The sequence below is a fragment of the Grus americana genome, chromosome Z, assembly GCF_028858705.1.
Source record: "Grus americana isolate bGruAme1 chromosome Z, bGruAme1.mat, whole genome shotgun sequence".
Taxonomy (NCBI): Eukaryota; Metazoa; Chordata; class Aves; order Gruiformes; family Gruidae; genus Grus; species Grus americana.
This window is the reverse complement of record NC_072891.1, coordinates 66732560-66751141: the sequence shown is the minus strand read 5'-3', so window position 1 is coordinate 66751141 and position 18582 is coordinate 66732560. Positions and strand designations below refer to the sequence as shown.

The window sequence follows — 18582 nt, the reverse complement described above, 5'->3', positions numbered from 1 at the left end:
AAAAAAATTCATACCACTGCATGTTTAATTCAGTGTCCAGGCCATTTATGTGTCTGTGGTATATTTGCCCTGGGGACAAAATAACAGCAAGGTCACCTGGCTCCTAGGTGAGGACTCTAATCACTGAATTAGTGGTTGTTTTGGACTAAATGAGGTCTTTGTGAACATGATGTGTGATTTCCAATTTTCCCTGAAAAAACCCCCCACCCCAATTATGTCATAATATATTTATATATAAATTTTATATATATATATATATATATATATTTCTGAAAGATACTGGTTTCATCCTTAACTGAAACAGGTCAGTGTCCCATGGGATGGAAAACAACTTCCTGTGAATAATGCTTAGCTACAAACTTATTTCTCTGCTATTTCCCCTTGTTTGACTACTATGTTCAGGGAGATTTGGGCAGAAAGGGTCAGTAAGGTGATGCCCACACTGAGCTCAGCACTTCCACTCCACCTGAGAAAGCTGTAGCCAAAAAGAGAGGAGGAAGATGCGTCACCAGATATCAAACCTAGTGGAATACTGAGGAAATGAAATCAGGCTGGAGGAACAAGGACACATGATCTCCTACATCTGATGAGAAAAAAGGACAGGTAGGTGAGTAGAAAATAAAGGCAATTGCTCCTGACAGGTGGTTGCATCCAACTCTGCTAAGTCTGGCAGAGCTGTTAAGCATCCACTGCCCAGTCTCCACTGCAGCAAAACACACAACTCAACTTGCACGTGCAGCAATAAAAGGTGTGTATCTGGCATACTGGACCCCTTATCTTTCTATTCTTCTTCTTCTGTACTAATCTTGTTGTGTATGCATTGGAATAACCCTGTGTTAAAGTCTTTGATTTTGCCCATCCAGCTCTTTATCCATCCTGTTGAGCCTTGCTGATGGAGCACATGTTCTCAGATCAAACTACTCAAAGACAAAATTGTTTTATGGTTTCCTGTAGTGTCACAGAAGGTGACATGGAAGATGGAGTACAAAGGATGCACTTCAAAAAACAGGTTTGTCTTCATTCACTACACCAGATCTGCTGTTAGCCTTTCCTGGGCTTTGTGCATAAGACACAGTTACCTCTGAATCAGACAACTTGGATGTTCTTCAATTTTTCCTAAACTGATTCACCTATAGCAAGGTTACTTATGCTTCATGCCCTCAATTGCTTATTAACTGTAGTCTTGTTCATACCCTGCTGGTAGCTGAAATACCTGGTTTCCTAATATTCCTTACTGCTGATACAGCTAGAACTGGTTTTCTTTGCCTCCCGACAATATTGCCAGTGCCTATGTGCCAGCTGGCAATAAGCATTTAGGAGCGGACACAGGCTAAGGATTGATGCAGACTGAGGCTAATTGCTCTTAATGGAAACATGGCACTTTCTGGGGCCCGGGACTTCACCAGGTCCTGTGGAAAGAGGAGGCACCATTTTACCAGTGAGAGCCTGCAGCAAGCAGATATCTGAATAGTGACTGGAGGATCATAGTGGAAGGTCTGTTTGTAACATGTGAGCTATTATGTCAACAACAGTTGCCTTTATTGGCTGAGTGCCAGGGAAGGCTGGCAGTGTGGAGGACTTTTTGCTGCAAGCATGTCTGAACTATTAAGACGATGTTTTATTGCTCAGACTTTCAAGGAGTTTGCAGAGTGCCTGGAGTCTGGCCAAAGAAATACGTTCATTAAATCAACGAATGGGCAATGTAATGTTTTAGCAATATGTTACGTTTCCCTGGCAAACCTCGAAAATACAGGACTCGCATCTCTCCTGAACACACTCTCTCTTTTAAAAAGGACTTTCTTTTCTTTGTCAGTTGCATTGTGTGCTAAATGTTGGCAATCAGTAATAGACTGCAGAGAAATCAGAAGAGAGCTAGTCAAAGGAAGAGAAAGGACCTGAGGATCTACACTCTTATTTTGCTATATCCCTGGTGACTAAAGCCACTAGATGTGGATACAGACAGGAGCCATATCAAGTAAGTTAGTTTTTCTCTTCTCCAGCTTGGATACCTAGAGGAAAGATATTAAGTAACTTTCTTAGGCTGAAAGGCAATAAAATATACTCTTCCAATATGTAACTGACTAAGCAACTAAGCACCAGCATAAAACACGGTACAATTTCCATTTGTGAGGTGCAGTTTTCCTTCCTGTTGACATTGCCTGGAAGTGTGCTTCCTTCTTGCCACTAGAAAATCATCATCCCATTATTTAGAAGCTTGGATACAGGTTCAGATGTACAAATACAAGGATTCATTGTTGAAATATTTGGTTGCAATTTGGTACTTGGAAATCAATCAAAACTGAGATCATGAAACAAATGCAAGCAAAGTGTTGTGTTTGGATTTACTTGGATCAGTTCAGTTTCAGATGATAAGCTTTTTTTATTAATCTTCCATTTTTATTTAGGTGCCATGTGCCTGTAACACAAAATTGGTTTAGATTTGTTCAGTGTGAGGGAAAGGAGGTAAAAGTTATTGGAAGTTTACATGGAACTGGCAAGCAGAGTGAAGGGGGAAAAGGATTTAACTACTACGTAGTAAATGGCTTTCCACAAAAGAATAAAAGACTGCATTGAAATGAAGCAGCTTCCCTTGAGACTAAAGATACTGAGCTAGCCTGAAAACAAATTCTGTGCCTCAAGCTGTGGTACCTTTCTTTCTTTTTTCTTTTCTTTTTCTTTTTCTTTTCCTTAGGAAATTGGTAAGGATAAGCACTGCTTGCCAAATAGCAGTTTGTTAGCTGTCAGCAGCACCTGGAAGTGACAAAACCAAAACCCAGTTTTTGTGGATTCTCGATAGTGGCCAGTTGTTGAGTTGAAAAGGGAGGAATCATCAGATGTTGCTTATCAAACAAAGACATAGTTTTCATGCTCAGCACCTCAAAGAAAACTTAGGTTTTCCATTCTTAGAACTCAAAAAAAGACCTTTGTTCCTTTGAAGTAATAGCAGGCAATGTGAAATGAATTTTAATCATGACCTGCCAATATCTATCAGTGCACAGCATTTCATATCACAGATAGTAAGAGTCTGGAGAAAATGACAGACTGGAGAAAGTAAAATCTGGAGGCAAAGCACAGAGTTTCTGGTATCCAGGTCAGATAAGGGCACTGAATGTCTTTTGAGTATCAGCAGTGCCTTCCACCAAAGGATAAAAAACATAAGACAACTCCTTTTATGCCTATCCTTAAAATGATCCTGTTTTTTGAAGGATTTTTTTTTTAATTGTCATTAAAAACCAAATGGAATGAATGTGTTTACAAAATACAAATTTTAGCAAAAAAAAAAAAAAGAAAAAAAAGAGAACCATGGTCTGTAATATAGCTGCAAATATTCAGTGTTTCCTGAAGTTAAACTTAGAAATACAGAAACCAGTTGCATGAATCAATGATTATCAATGCAGAAGCAGTTAAATCAGGATAATAGGAGAGACAAATTCAAGAAATAAGCGGCAATTCTGTTATTCTTGTTTTGCTCACATTCTGGGAGGTGTTTTGCCTTAGTGTTAATTTTCTGTAACATGAAGTTGTGCTGAATCTAGTAGGAAGATATTATTTTTTAAAGGCAAATAGATGAAATAAGAATGACCTCAAGATTACTGTTGTTAGCTCTTCTGCATGTGGCACAAAACTGGAGCATGAATCTCAGTTACAGATATCAAGACTCTAAATGTGCTTCTAACACAGTTTTGGAGAAAATAATCAATCAATGCTATTAAACTCTATAAGAAAGGAGGATGTCAGACAAGATAAAACAGGTAAGATATGTCAGAGCTTTTATTATTTCATCTCCAGTCCTCTGGGGTCAAAGTATCTTACTTCGTCTTATCTGAAGTAAGGCCAAGCTCTCTATTTAACTTCAGGCTTCAGGACATAAGCTAGTTTTCCTAAGATATTATGGGGATATCTTCTCTAAGTGTTTTTCACTATCATGTCTCTGAAGCATCTCTCCCAATGACTGGATTAGCTGTAACTTGAGTTCATCCAGTAAAGAGATTCCTGTGTGCTGATCATCATAATGATGAAAATAATGGTGAAGAAAGCGAAGCAGAATTAGATGGACGGGCAGAAGGAAAGCACTTTGAATAATGTCTAATGGGAAGAAAAACAAGATGTGCCAAAGACAAGCATGTTACTCTTTTCAGATGCCAATGCACACTCTCACTGCAACACAGAGAAACCAATGCTTACAGACAGATATTTCTACATATGTAGGGCCATGGGGAGTGTGGACCCACGTGTCACAGCACCGAGGCAGAGTAGAGCACAGCTGGAGCTGGAATGAGATAGCAAATGCTCTTGTCCCTTCCAGTTGGACTTTTTGTTTTCACATCACCCTCAGATTATGAGCAAGATCTGTAAGCTTTCTTTCCTGCCTTTTGTCCTTTTCTCCCTCTTCCCTTGTGTCATCTCCCTTGTCACTCTCCTGACTGAAAAAAAGGTAAAAGCTAGACCAGTGGTTATAGCTTTTGTTAATGCACTGCAGGGACAGAGATGTGTCTACATCAAGATTCTCCTGCTTGCAGCTAAATGCACGGAGAGCTAAGATGAGCGTGCACAACACCCACAGCCATGCACTTAGAGAAACTAATAGAAAAATACTCAAAGCTGAAAACAAACATCACTGACACTGAACAACAATTTACCCCAGGCTTGTGATCCTATCTGGGGAAAAAAATGCTAGGAAAAAGGGCATTGCCCTGTGACCTTCTCGCAACACATCAGGATTTTCTATGGCCCATAAGGATCTCTTTGTTTATTGGTTTGGGGTGGTTTTTTTCCTTTTTCTGAAAGAACACAGAGATATTTTGCAGGTTTCTTATCAGGCAGTGTTAAATGTAAAATGGCTGTTTACCATCCAGTTTGGAATGAAACAACTAAACACTCTCAGGACATTGTATCCTTATGATATGCTTCAAAGCCTCTGATGGTAAAAGCAAAAGGGGCTCAAATATGAAACAATACTTTAATTGATGTGGAAAATGCCGATTTCACACCTGCCAACAAACTCCTTCTCAAATATTGTCATAACTATCATACAGCCCAGAAATTCACATTGCAACTCTTGCTGAAGACAGCAAATCTAAAATGCAGGCATGGCTAGAATACTGTAATGTGCTTGAAGGGAATCTGAAAAATAACCTATGTTATTGTAGAGAGTTTATAAGCACCAAGGCTGTCTCTTGAATCAACCAAAGAAAAAGCATGCTGTCTGCAAAAAAACCACTGAGGAGCTGGGCAGATTTACTCCTAGCTGAGGGATGCACATCATACTAACTATAAAAATCTCATTAAATTCATCAGGCTTGTGTTCAAATGAACTGTGTAACTTTAATATCCTAAATTACTCTTCTCACAGCTCCAATCCTATCCTGATTTTTGGGCCAGTAACAAACCAGAAAAACTACCGAAACAAAACCTACAGAAGAACTCCCTCTTTAAACATCTGTTCAGCTGTCCACATATCTGTTCTTGGTATTTCCACAATGACCATCTCCTTATATCTTCAATTCTGAGGGCTGGAGACAAGAGGATTTGAGGCAGCATTAGATGATGATATCAGGAGTGAATTGCAGAGATTCCTGCCTCCTGAAGTGCCACAAAAACCACTCTGGAATTTCTTACTGCAGCTGTTATGCTTTCTCCCCACTCTGTAATGGTAAAAGCCTGCATTGCAAACCTCATCCAGTTGCTACAGGTGCAGAGGAGAGTGTAGCTGAGAGATTGTGATGAGATCTCTGATTTCACAGTACCAGTTCGTGATTATGACTACACTTCCTGGATTTATTATGATATCATAATAAAGTAATACAACACATTAAATCCCAGGATGACCTCTTGATGCATTCTGGCTGGGAGGGTTGGGGGTTTTTTGTGGACAAGGAGGGTCTTAGATCAAATTATGGTGTGAGGGGTAAAAAAAGAAATATTCTGGTTTTATTTGTGTAGACTTGCCAAACTGAATGACAGAGTTCAAGGCAAAAACATGAAAAAAAGAACATTTTACGTATTTGCAGCTGGTTCCAATCTTCTTCTCCAAACGTTTTTTGGGGTTGGTGTTTTTTTGTTTGGTTTTTTTTTTCTTTTTTTTTTCTGCTCTGCTCCAGTCTTTCTTACTTGTCTGAAAGACGATGGTAGAACAAAATGTGTTTTGCTTCATTGATGTTTCTCACCAGTTTTCCATTAGGAAGACAGGTGCGTGTAGTGGCTGACTGATGCCTTCAGGATCAATACAGATACAGTGCGAATCTCCTCCAGCTTTGTGTTTCTGTTAAAGTTCAGTTGCAGTGGTGTTGCCGTTGCTTCCCAGGAGTGAGACTTTTTGTGTACTGTCCTCCAAAGAGAGGTGAGATGGGGGCATTTCCCCATGAAAAGATGGAAAGAGGAGGGAAAATTATTCTGTTTACCAGGGGAAAAGGATTGTATCTATCTTTCTCACTCAACTAGGAAGCTCACAAAAAGCCTATGTTTGCACTGCTGGGGTCCAAGCTGCAATAACATGGAAAAAACCTGTCCAAAAATCTGAATTTTGTTTAACACTTTGACACAACATTTACAGTTTTAGAAATACTCCAGCAAAAAATCATTATCTTCCTCCTATTCCTAGGCCATTGGTTCTCCATTTCACCATTTCAGCATTTCTCAGCACATGAAGAAATCTTTGATGTTTTTTTCAGTACTGCATACCCCAAATCTAAATTAGGAGTGCAACCCTTTCACACATCCCCAGCCTACAGCCTTTTTTGTGTCTGAAAGGCTTTTTCACATCTCTCTACACACTTCCTTTCTGAGCTGCCCTCTCACTGTGAGCCACAAATCCGCACAGCATCCCTGACTACTTATTAAGCTCTGAGAATGTGTTCAGTAACATAAAGATATCAACTGAAGGCAGTGGCTGCTCTTGAGAACTTAATTGAAAATGTATAAGAGAGAAGGACGTAGCACTGTGAAACTGAGGGAAAATATTAGCTTTCATATACAGGTGTATGTATGTGTGTACATAGCATGATTTTACTTGCTACCTGCATGTTTTCCTCTCTATTTTCATAGTGCCCTCAGTGGCAGCCATACGTATAAGGCACACAGCTGCCTAAATCAGTGCATGCAGAACTCAGGTTCTGATTTAAAAAAGTAAAAAAAAAATCTATAATTTTGTCATGACTGGATTTGACAGACGGGGGGTTTGTGCACATATACACACAAAGAAGATTTTGTTCATGGACAGAACAAGCAAGTTCTTTTAAAAAAATTACTTACCTCCCCCCCTTCCCCCCCATGTGCTTGTTTTCACTAGATATTTATGTTTACCACAGTTTTTCAGTACTGTGGTGACTGACAATTCGCTTTTCAACCTGATGGATAATTTGTTTTTTAATTAAAAAAAAAAAACCCCAGCAAAATCGACTTGCTCAGTTCCAGGCACTTTGTCTTCAGCCTTAGTATTTAAATGAGTGTGTTAATAGAGTGTGCATACTCTATTAGCCAGCCTTCCATTTCCAGGTCTTCCCCTCATTGTAAAGTCCTCATCTGAGTCCTCAGGCATTCTTCTCTCCATGAGCTCTCTTTCTGCATTTATGCAAGAAAATGTAAAATGGATAATAAAGGAAATTGGAAGCTGTTCATGGAATCCATAAGCCTCTGGTAATAAGGTAAAGGAACATGCCTGCACAGCATACCTATATACCAGAACAGCCAGTGAGAAAAATAAAATAAGAAAAGATATTATGAGGATATGCATTCTCAAAACACGAGTACAATAGAAATATAGGGGCATTTCTTTATATTGAACTTCAGGTGAAGCTCAACATATAGAATCAGACTCCTCATGTAGTAACAATTGATAAGGAGCCAGCCGAGCCTGGGTGATGAAATATTCTTTTTCAGGGTTAACAGCAGACTCTCGCAAGACTTTTCAATCCTTACTGAGTTAAGTTTTCAAGACAGCATTTGCCAAATGTGGCTGGACCTGCTCGCTGTCTGACATCGAAGAGTGCAGGTGAGAGCCAAAGGATCTCCACTGCACGTAAAAAAGTCTTCTGTGTCCTAGCACTAATCCTACCATAAGGCAACATTATTCCTATCTTCTACATACACTAATGGTGATTGAGATAGCTGAATAATGTTGACTGGAGACAGATAGGGAAGTTCAGTGGGATAGTTGTTTCCAGTACCTTGGGTTCTCTGCTTCTGGTATTGATGGGTTTGGATAGACACAGGATGTTACAGGCATTATGACTGATAAATACTTCACTTTTTTGGGGGGTGGGTGGTTGGAGCAGAGTTCGTCTTGAAATCCTACAGTGCCAGGAAGCCTAATCCATAGATTGGGCTAGTTAACCAAACAAGATATCTTATAAAGGTTGTATGATAGGTCTTAGAAACTTGGAGGGCTTCCCTAGATGAGGCAAGGGCCCGTTGTTAGGAGGGAGAGAGCTGGGAAGGTGGCATATGCTGCTGTTTGCTTCCCACCTCATGTACCAAAGCAAATCTGACCCCATTTCTTTTGCACAATAATTCCCTTATGCTCACCTGGAGTGTGAGCTGGAGACAAAGTTGTAATGGGACTAGACAAGCATCAGCACTTGTGCATTTCTGATTTTTCATCAGATGAATGTACATCTATTTCATGTAGCAAATTATACTGACTGGGTTTACTTTCCTGTATAAATTATTAGTGGTGACTTTAATTCTTAAGGTCTGACACATTATTGCAAATGATGTATTCATTGATTGTAGTTCATTTTTCTGTTTGCATGGCAAATTTCTGTTTGCACTATTGCAGATGATATATTCATTGATTGTAGTTCATTTTTCTGTTTGCATGCTGTTAACAGCATGCAGATGGATTAAAATGCATTTTTTTGTTTGCTATTTAAAATTTTTCAAGTACTTTATCTATTAATTTAAGGGGAAAATACATCAGAATAGTGAAAAATATTGTCAGAAAATGTATTTGATATGTATGATATGTGATTGGTTACCTTTGTCATGCAATGCTGTTTCTCCTTTATAGTTTTGTGAATGTAACTTTTCTAAGCAAAAGGAGAAAAGTCAGAAATTTCAATATGGCCATGGGACCATTTTTTAATAAAAGACCTCACATTAGCACATGCACTGTGACAGACCAATGAAGGAAATTGTCTGCAGATTTTACCAAAGAATGGCTGATACCTGGGCACTGTAGCAAATGATCTCTTTCCCTAAAATTATATTATTCTTCAGACTTTGTTCTTCTTTAAAACCTAGTGCAAAGTCTTTCACGTGGATGTGTAACCTTGTTCCATAAAGGATCTTGTTTGCGTACGTGTGTATTCCTTTATGTAAAAGAGCTGTGGATTTTTTTTCTGACTTGATGTAAAAAATAAATTGTTTGGTGAAATGGTTTACATGTGCCTTGAGGGTATGTCAGTTATACATCTTTTTGTATAGGCAGAAGAATAAAAATATCCATTAGACTGGGTATAGTTGTAATCGCCCACTAAAAAAAAAAAAAAAAAAACCACCCCACAACACTTCATCATCTTTTATACAGTCATTATAAGTTACAAGCACTCTTCTATTCTTATCATTTGCTGTAAATTCCGTTTTGATAGTGACTTAGATGCATTGTAAATATCTGTATGCATTTTGTATAAAACTCTTAACATTCACAGAAATAACTTCAGATTCCTTACAAAATGCATGTATTGATCTGTGCTTGCATAGATAAATAGATCAATACTGAGAAGCCCCTAGACAGAGGTGAATATCAAGTACAAATGCAGCAGCACAGTAAAGCATCAGCATAAAAAAGTATGACACACAGTAGAAACTGTGAACTGAATATGTCCAGAAACCGCATTATAATCCTCATTCTGGATTCTTCAGGTTCTCCTTGTGTCGAGGAGGAAGAGTAACAGAACTTTTAATATCTTCTATTTGTCACGCTTACCTCTGAGGTGCATTGCAAAACCACACAGCATCCTAATTGCATCATAAAAAGGAAATTATTTATAAAAGGGAATGCTAGACCCTATGGACTGTGAACCATTCACACACTAACTATAAACCAAATCAAATTAATCTAACAATTCCAAAGGGACCTATATAGTTTAACCAAAGTAGGGGAAGAAAAGAAGCCCACAACCATTTGATAGAAAATATGCAGCACCATGTTAAGCAAATGGTTTGCTACTGAATAACAGTTTCTAATTTATGTGGCAATGAGTGAGTATAGTAATTAGACATAAAATTCATTATTTATATTTTGCCAGAGTCTGAGTATAAATTGGCGTCTTGATGAGTTTCACTGTTTTCTACTAGCTCACTCAGAAACAATCTCAACTGACTTTGTTCTATTCTAAAATAAGACAGAGGTAGTCCGAAATTTTGCTGGAATCAAAATAGATAGCCCTATACCCAAAGAAATAAGGCCTTTTTTTCTGCTTTTACTTTGATAAAAATTTACTTCTGCCCTCCCCCCCCCATTCTTATACTGGGAGAATATTCTATGCTTTGCTACCCCAGTTTATAGCCATCTGATTTTACTGACCTCTGAGAAGTTGTGCCTGATTCACACCAGTCAGAGAGGACAATTAATGGCCCTGTTTTCATTTTGCTTCTTTGTCACCATCAGTAGCAAGCATGGGGGAAGCAAGGGTCATTTATCCCAGCTAAGCTTTCTTGCTGTCACTGTAAGTGCACAGCTCTCATTCACTGTCTGTAACCCAATGACTCTGGCACATCCCCAGGCCAGTGAGGCAGGAGGCATGGTGTGACTCCGTCACTCATCTGTAGAGGGGCAGTGGTGGCAGGCAGCAGACTTTGGCCAGTTTCTGCTCAGCTGCTCTCCTCTGAATGGCAGAAAACTCCTCCAGCAGAGGAGAGAGGAACCGGGGTAGAAGGGGTTGGGGTGGAGCACTCTAGAGGAGGGAAAAGCAGCATTTGCTCTTTCATCCCTCTTACAGCAAGCCATACCTATGTCTTGCGGAGTGATGTAACCCTCCAGAAACTGGATTCTGACCAACTGTCTAGCCTTGGCGATAATTACTGGCCGTTGAGTAAGAGTTTTAATTATTTTTCTTGTTGCTATTACAATTTAAATACAAACTGTTTCTGGCAATATGTTGTATCAGGACCGTATTCTAGGTCTCATATTTTGTCAGTAGTAGCTTGAGCCAAAAATTGCAGAAAATGAGCATCTTTCAACTGGGATTAGATTAATGTCTGCTGTACTTACTGTTGTAGGTTCACAGAATCACAGGCTGGCTGAGGTCAAAAGGGACCTCTGGAGGTCATCTTGCCCAACCTCCCCTGCTCAAGCAGATGTTGATCCTCAGACAGGGTCCATGGACATAGAAACCAAAACCCTGTTGCTGACACCAGCTCCACAACCAATTGCTGGCACCTATTATCAGTGACCTCCTCCTCTCTCCGTGCTGGCAGGGCTGAGGAGAACATCACCTGGGTCCCCATGCCCCTGACTGTCACCCCCAGAGCTCTGTAGCCACCTTTGATACTCTCCAGGTTGCCCCAGCAGTACTATTGGTGTCCACATGTAAGAACATCACGGGGTACTAATCAGAGTGTCAGATGAGCCTTTGAAGTCTCCCCACAACACGCTGGATCTGGGGCCCTGGCAAGCAGAAAACTTCTGTAGACCACAGGTGATCTGGGGCCCTGGCAGGTGGGTGTCTCTGTCCCCTGCAGCAGGGAGTCACCCACTACTGACACTCACTGTTTCCTCATGGTGGCCTTGCATGGTTCAGGGTCAGCTGGCCCAGCTGCTTCTCTTGAAAGCACACTGAGCTCCTCCTCAGCCTTGAGGGCAGTGGACCTATGTGGTATCCTCTGCTGTGACATGGACAGCTGCTCCAACACCTGCTGGGCAACATGCCCTGTAGCACATCATCGCCATACCCAAGAAAATTTAGGCTAGTCTGAACTCAGAGGAGGACCCCTTCTTTGCACGCTTCTGCCCAAACTGCTGTGCTCTGGGTCTCGCTCTTATTAAGGCTTCTCCATAGCACCAGCTAAAAGGGTGCTTGGCCCTCCCTTGTTGTGTAGTGCCTGCAGCAAAGGCTCCCAGCACCCTTGGTCGAGGGCAGCTGGCCAAGGTTTGAGGCTCTATTCCCAGTATCTGCTGGCCCAGACAGATAGTTGTCATCTTAGGTGAGCATTCTTATTTATTTGAGCCTTTTAAATTTCATTAAGGGTAAAAGTTCTGCAAATTGTAGTACTGTCAGAGATGAGATCTCTGTGTTACTGATTAGTCTCCTTCCTGAAACCCTTAGGAGACTAATTGTTGCTCACTGCTTTCTGTATGTTCTTCCATGTGTTCACCCCAGATGGCCAATTGATCTAATTTGATGTCCAAGGCAGCCACAGCTTCTCATGGCCTGGCAGATATTGATGTTTTGCAGCAGCATGATTACAGATCCTTCCCTTCTGGATTGCATTTTGGCTCCAGGGGAAGGCAGACAGATCCCGCTGCCCAGCCCAAGGTGAAAAATGATCTGTGTGACCACTGACAGCGGGCGCTTTGTCTGCAGGGAGGGGGAAACCATGCTGCTTGTCGTTGCTGCTACTCCTTCTCATTTTGAGAAGAAAGGGTTTGGATCTCTTAATAAATATTTGGATTTAAAAAACTGCTACTTGTGATTGAAGCCTTGGTTTTGATTATACAAGGTTTACATCAGCTTTTAAGTTTTCAAGGGCTATTTACAATGAATCCCAGTCGAGGGCTAATGAAGCATCTGAATTCTGATGCTTGATTTTTCTAAAGACTACTCAGATTAGGTAAAATATTTAAATAAAAATTCACAGATGTTGCTTTCCAAAAAAAAGAAAGCCAGTCCTCTCTTTGTGGAAACATAAATTATAACTAATTTTGTGTATTTCCAACTGTATAAAAACCTTTGCTTCTTTTGCTACAAAGTATTTCTCTTCCACAGACCAAATTTTCCCCAAAATGCTGCTACAGGTAATGTTAATATCTTTTTTCTTTAATCACTGCTTTAAGCATCGCAACTGCATTGGTCAGAACCCAAATATTCTTTGAAACTGATTAAAATTTAATTGTAGAGGGAAGAATAGAATTAATAAATGCCCAGCTGTGTTTCTTGATCTCTTTTCTGGTTTGTAGTTAGTAAAAGATAAAAAGAGGCAATCACTCTTTAACCATGTAATTAATTTAAATATTGGAATAACTTAGTATTCATGAATGCATCTCTCTTTTATCTCCTCATTTTATATCTTTGTTTATCTTATCATAAATGTGCAGAGTCTATTCATTTCATCTACGTCCAGGCCTGTGGCTGCACAGGAAGGGAAATAATTTTAGTTTTGCTGTTACATAGTAAAATAAATATACTGAAATTTGTATGCTGGCCTTTGCTTTTGTGGGCAAAGGCATTTTGATTTTTAAGGAAAATATCATTTGCTAATGATATCTGACTGGTTTGATTTACACTAGTGATGATGTCTTCATTAGTCAGAACAAATGATTAATCTCTCCTTGCCGCAGTGTCTGTTGTGCTTTCTCAACCAGCCATTTTAATTTTCAGGTTGACAACCAGTCAGAAAGAATCCATTACGGATGATCAAAGCTCATGTGAGGGAGTTTTTGCCTCCAAAATGAGGAGTGGAACTGGAATTTGTGCTGTAATCTGCAGGTTTTGGTGCCACCCGCTTGGCACTCTGCGTGCTGACACCTACCTAATTCTTCTCCGAGCTGGTGAATTTTACTTTATCTACTTTGTCAAGGTAAGCAGGACAGCCAGGAGGAAACCCGTCCTACAAACCTGGGGTGGGTGAGAGGAGGGTCTGCTGGGTCCCCTTCCCAGGCAGGCGCTGCCCTGTGGTCCTTGATGTGGTTTTGGTCCACCCACAAATCCTCAGCATGGTTCAGGAGTCACCGTGGGCCAAGTGACATTCCCAAGAAGCAGTCTGAATGTGCCAGAGCAGGGCTCATGGTATGCTTTTGTTTATTGGCATAGACACAGCCCCTGCTATTTTGTTCTGGTGGGCCTGGCAGGATACTCAGGACCCAAACCCTTTGGCTGACTGCACATGAGTCTGCCCCAGACCTGAAACTAGTAGAGATTAATCAGTACTGATAATTACCAATAAATTCTTCTGTGACATAAGGTTTGTAAGCTTTTCTCTGTGACTTGTCAGACCCAGGCTGGAACCATAGCACCATAGTATTTTGCAAAATCACAACATTTCTGTGTGGTGTAATTAGGGATCACAGCAACTCTACCAAGCCAGGAGTTAGAGTGGGCACAGCAGTAGGGAGGCAGAGTTTCACAACTACTCCATGAATTAAAGATGCTGATGCATGGGTCTGACCTGGGGCTTTAACTAGCTTGGGGCTCTCCACACACAATCTGCATGTGGGTAGTCAATCTATTTCATCTTAGAGAAAGGTGAGAAGTTTTGTTACCTTCAGTTGAGGCTTTTAAAGACACAAAATCTTAAAACTCCTCTTCAGGATGAAACTCATATATGTGCATACACATACGTACACATATGCACACATACATACACCTATATGCATACATATGTATTTCCCTTAGGAAAAAAAGACATCTCAGTGGCCTGTTGGTTAGGTCACGCTGTTTAAATTGAAAGACAAGTTCAAGTCCCTGCCCTGAACCAGACAGAATGTCCGTAGGGTAATGATTTTACATTCTCACAAATTCACAGCTTTTCTTCCAACGTAAGATCTAGACCAGGTCATTCAGGAAGCCACAGAGACTTCTTATGCTCACAGCATGCATGCAGAGTAAACACTGCTCTTCTTTCAGTGCTTCAGTATCACCCTTGTTTGTTCTGCATTCCTGCATGGAAAGAAAAAATATTGGTTTATTTTCAACTGTACAATTACAGTCACGTTTTAAGACTTCAGAGTACCTCAGAGTGTCCTTATTAAAGGATATAAAGATTATTTATTTCATAAAGCAAATTTAATTCCTGTTGTTTGTAAGATAACATTACATATTCTTTTCTAACAAGGCCAGTGTAATTCCTGAGCAAAAAGAGAATTTGAAAATTTATGTTAGTAGGCTGGATGCTATATATGATATTTTATCACGGCAGGAATTTTCTACTCTTTTCTGTTGCATCCTTTTCATGGTGTTCTGCTCAGTTGGAAATTATTTGCAAAATTGGTTTTGTAGTTTCTACACTTCAGTTAATTCTGGTAAGAAGAAACATAGAAAATCGTATTTATTTGCTTATGGTAATTCCCTCAATCTCAAGCTGTGATGTTCCCCTCCCCCTCAAAAAAACCCCACAAGCAAACAAACAAAAATAAACAAATAAAAAACCAACCGCAACAATGAAAAGAAGTATTCCCAATTTACAATCCTAATTTTATGTTTTCTCAAAGTCTAACATTTTCTGATGCCAATGAAAAAAAGCATTAAAGAGAAAATACTACTCAGCTTGTAGTTGTACGATTTCTTTTTTTACTATGAAAATAAACATTGTATGTTCACTTCTGTCCACCTATTTTTGGTTCAGGTATTGTGTTTTTTCTGTTTCTTCTGTTTCTCAGGTTCTGAATGGACTTTTAGCATGAGTTCCTTAAGCGCAGGCAGAAATAAACAGTTCATTTGTAAGACAAATTGTATCCTGTAAGTTGGATCTGTTATTCCATCCAAAAAAAATTCTTCCTCTCTGACATAGTCAAATCTGTAAAGCCTTATCACAGATTATCCTGTATACAGAAAGGCTCATAAATGGAGCAGGGTGGCAAGACATTTATCTTCTGAATAGCTAACATACTCCGTAGCAAATTTTTGTTTGCATAATTGTAATGGCTTAATGCAGCAATTCCACTTAGCTGCTCCGGTGGTTTCAGCAAGCCCTAGAGTTTGCAATCTACAGCCCAGAGTTTTGCAATCTCTGGGTGTTAAATGCTTCCTTAGTCAAAAAATATCCCTGGAAATATCTGTACATTAACACCAGTTACTTCACCCTAGTGTTAGACATACACAAGAGAAGGTGGTATGGCTGGTGAAGGCTGGTTAAAAAGCTTGTTTTTTCTCCAAAAATTCTGGTAAAGCTAAAGGATAAAAGGATGTTTGACAAAAATTTGCCTGTTCTGAAAAACTGAGTCTTACTTTCCTGATGTTTTTGCCTTTCTTCAAATGAAAGCACTTTCCTGTACCACTGACTGCCCTTGTGACTGACAGCTGGACAAGAGCATGTACTTGGCCAGGAGGTACCACAAGAGATGTGCTCTGGCTGTGAGTCTTCTCCTGTAATAAACAATAGGGCCATAACCTAAATGAACAATTATTCCTACAGTGGTCCTCTGTAAGGATCAGAAACGTTTGGGCATGCTAGAATTATCTGTTGACCTACTGAATAAATCTGCTGCAAACCAACTATGTGGAAGAAGAGTGGACAGAGGGAGCATTCAGCCAAGATCTGTGGCAAGGTTGTGCTGCATTCTCAAAGGAGCTGTTGCAGGCATGCGTACTGTCCCTGGAGGTATTTAAAAGACGTGTAGATGAGGTGCTTAGGGATATGGTTTAGTGGTGGACTTGGCAGTGCTCGGTTAATGATTGGACTTAAAGGTGATCTTAAAGGTGTTTTCCAGCCTAAACTATTCTATAATTCTATACACTTGGAATTATCCTTGTGCTGGGGCCTTGGTATACAATAAAATAGAATTTCAGCGGGGAATCTAGTTTGTTTTCTTTATTAAAAAATGTGTAATTTTAGGCTATTGTTATCTCAAAATGGAAGCAGGATGAAGATTTGTAAACACTTGCAACTATGAGTAATAAGGGGAACTTTATTTTACTTATTTGTGGTCAAAGTTGTTCAGTAGAACACATGAAAATGTGCTAACGTGCTTGTTTTAATGAAAAGAATTTCCTTGTATCACCAAAAAGAGCCAGTCAGCATACACAATTTGTAAGGGGGGGAAGGTGTGCATGTGTTCTGAAAGGAAAGAAAAACTGTGGAGACTGTTCATTGTGAACACATTGTGAAAAGAATAAACATTTGCTGATATCCGACTAATAAACTTACAGTAAAAGAAAATCCAGTGGATTATCAGCCCTTTTTTTGTTCAAATTCACAGGAGGATATTTCTAGTAAGTGCTTCCAAAAAGAACTAACTTGGAAAACTTACAGAGGAAATCAAGCGAGATTTTCTTCTAAGGGTCCTCAGAGCTTGATTACACTGATGTGACCACTCTGCTATAAGGCCATGGATTGTTACAGATTTTACTAGTTTTATTTTTATTTTCTATTGTGGCATTTGTATTTAATTGTATGTTTTCTGTCTGTGTCTGGGCTCTGTCTAAACTGACAAATTCAAAATGTCTTTGTGGGCAAAACTCGACAGGGAAGTCTTGGGCAGTCTTTCTCTCTCTGTATGATATTTGTTTTTTAGATTTGCATTGCATTTGACCAACTCAGACCTGCTGGCACAGTTTAAGGGACTCCGAGCTGATGTAAAATACATGCCAGGAAGGCATACTTCAGTGGTTCTAATTTCTTATACGTGTTTTTGTGCCCTCTTGGTGATGACTGAATTTTTTAATACCTACTGTTGAATCCCCTGAAATATAACTAATGTTACCACTGGCACCGCAGGATCCAATGAAGCAAAGAAAGACTGGATGGACAAAGTTCTGCAACTACAGGCTTGTGGATGTTTTGTTTCCTGTGCCTATTTTTTTTTTTTTTTGAATGCTATACCCCAGAAAAAATGCATTTCAGTTGTATGTGTGTATATAGACTACTGAATGAGTATGGTACCTGCCATTATTGTGTTACTGTAGCACTGAAAAAGCTGCTGGTGGGTTTGAACGCCTTTGTGCCAGACACTTTGCAACTGAGAACAGAAGTACTGATTCTCAGTGAAGTTATATTCTAAGTGTGCTTTCCTCTTAGGCAGAAGGCATTAATATGAATAAAGTTATCTAGTATTACTAGCACTAACACTGTCATTTTCCCCAACTCACAAACTTCAACAAAGTTCCCATGATGGCTCGGCATTCTGAGAATTTCCTTCCATGTAGGTCACGTCAGTCCTTTGAAAGCATGGTTTTAAAAATCTTTGCTTTCAATGATGACTGAGAGAAGCTGAAATATTACTCTTTTCATTAAAGATTTCATTGTTTAGGATTATGGAGGTAAATAAAAGATGAAGGCCTAAAATGAGATTGTAGCACTTCACTAAAGAGGTGAAGTGCAAAGTGTTTTGCCTTGTCAGCAAGATCCTGTTCTTCTAAAGCCTGTGAAAGTACCATTGTGTATATTAAATAACTGCTTAATTAAGGCTCAAATTTTGCATTTGCACCATAAACCTGTTTAAAAATTATGTTTTATAAATGGCTGCAAAAACTGGATTATAATTTATATTTTTGGTCCTTTTTGACAATGTGCTAAGAGAGTTTCAGTAATAATAAATTGCTTTCTTGTTTTTATTGACTTTCTCAACAGGTACTAGTGATAGATGTAAGAGGTCATTTTGTCTCCTGTTCTAGAGAATTGCAAGAACTCAGAGCTTCCAGTCCAGCACACTGTGTACTGCCAAGTACTTTGTACTCCCATATCCATGTTCAAAAAATAACAAGCAAT

The 18582-nt window shown here is 39.5% G+C and overlaps 1 long non-coding RNA gene across 1 annotated transcript; it reads left to right on the top strand.

Moving 5' to 3' along the window:
- Positions 1 to 681: 681 nt before the first annotated feature.
- On the top strand, positions 682 to 7482 carry LOC129199420 (uncharacterized). Its single transcript, XR_008574661.1, has 3 exons — positions 682 to 1009; positions 1814 to 1975; positions 5354 to 7482. It is a non-coding gene; the product is annotated as an uncharacterized LOC129199420 (long non-coding RNA).
- Positions 7483 to 18582: the final 11100 nt, after the last annotated feature.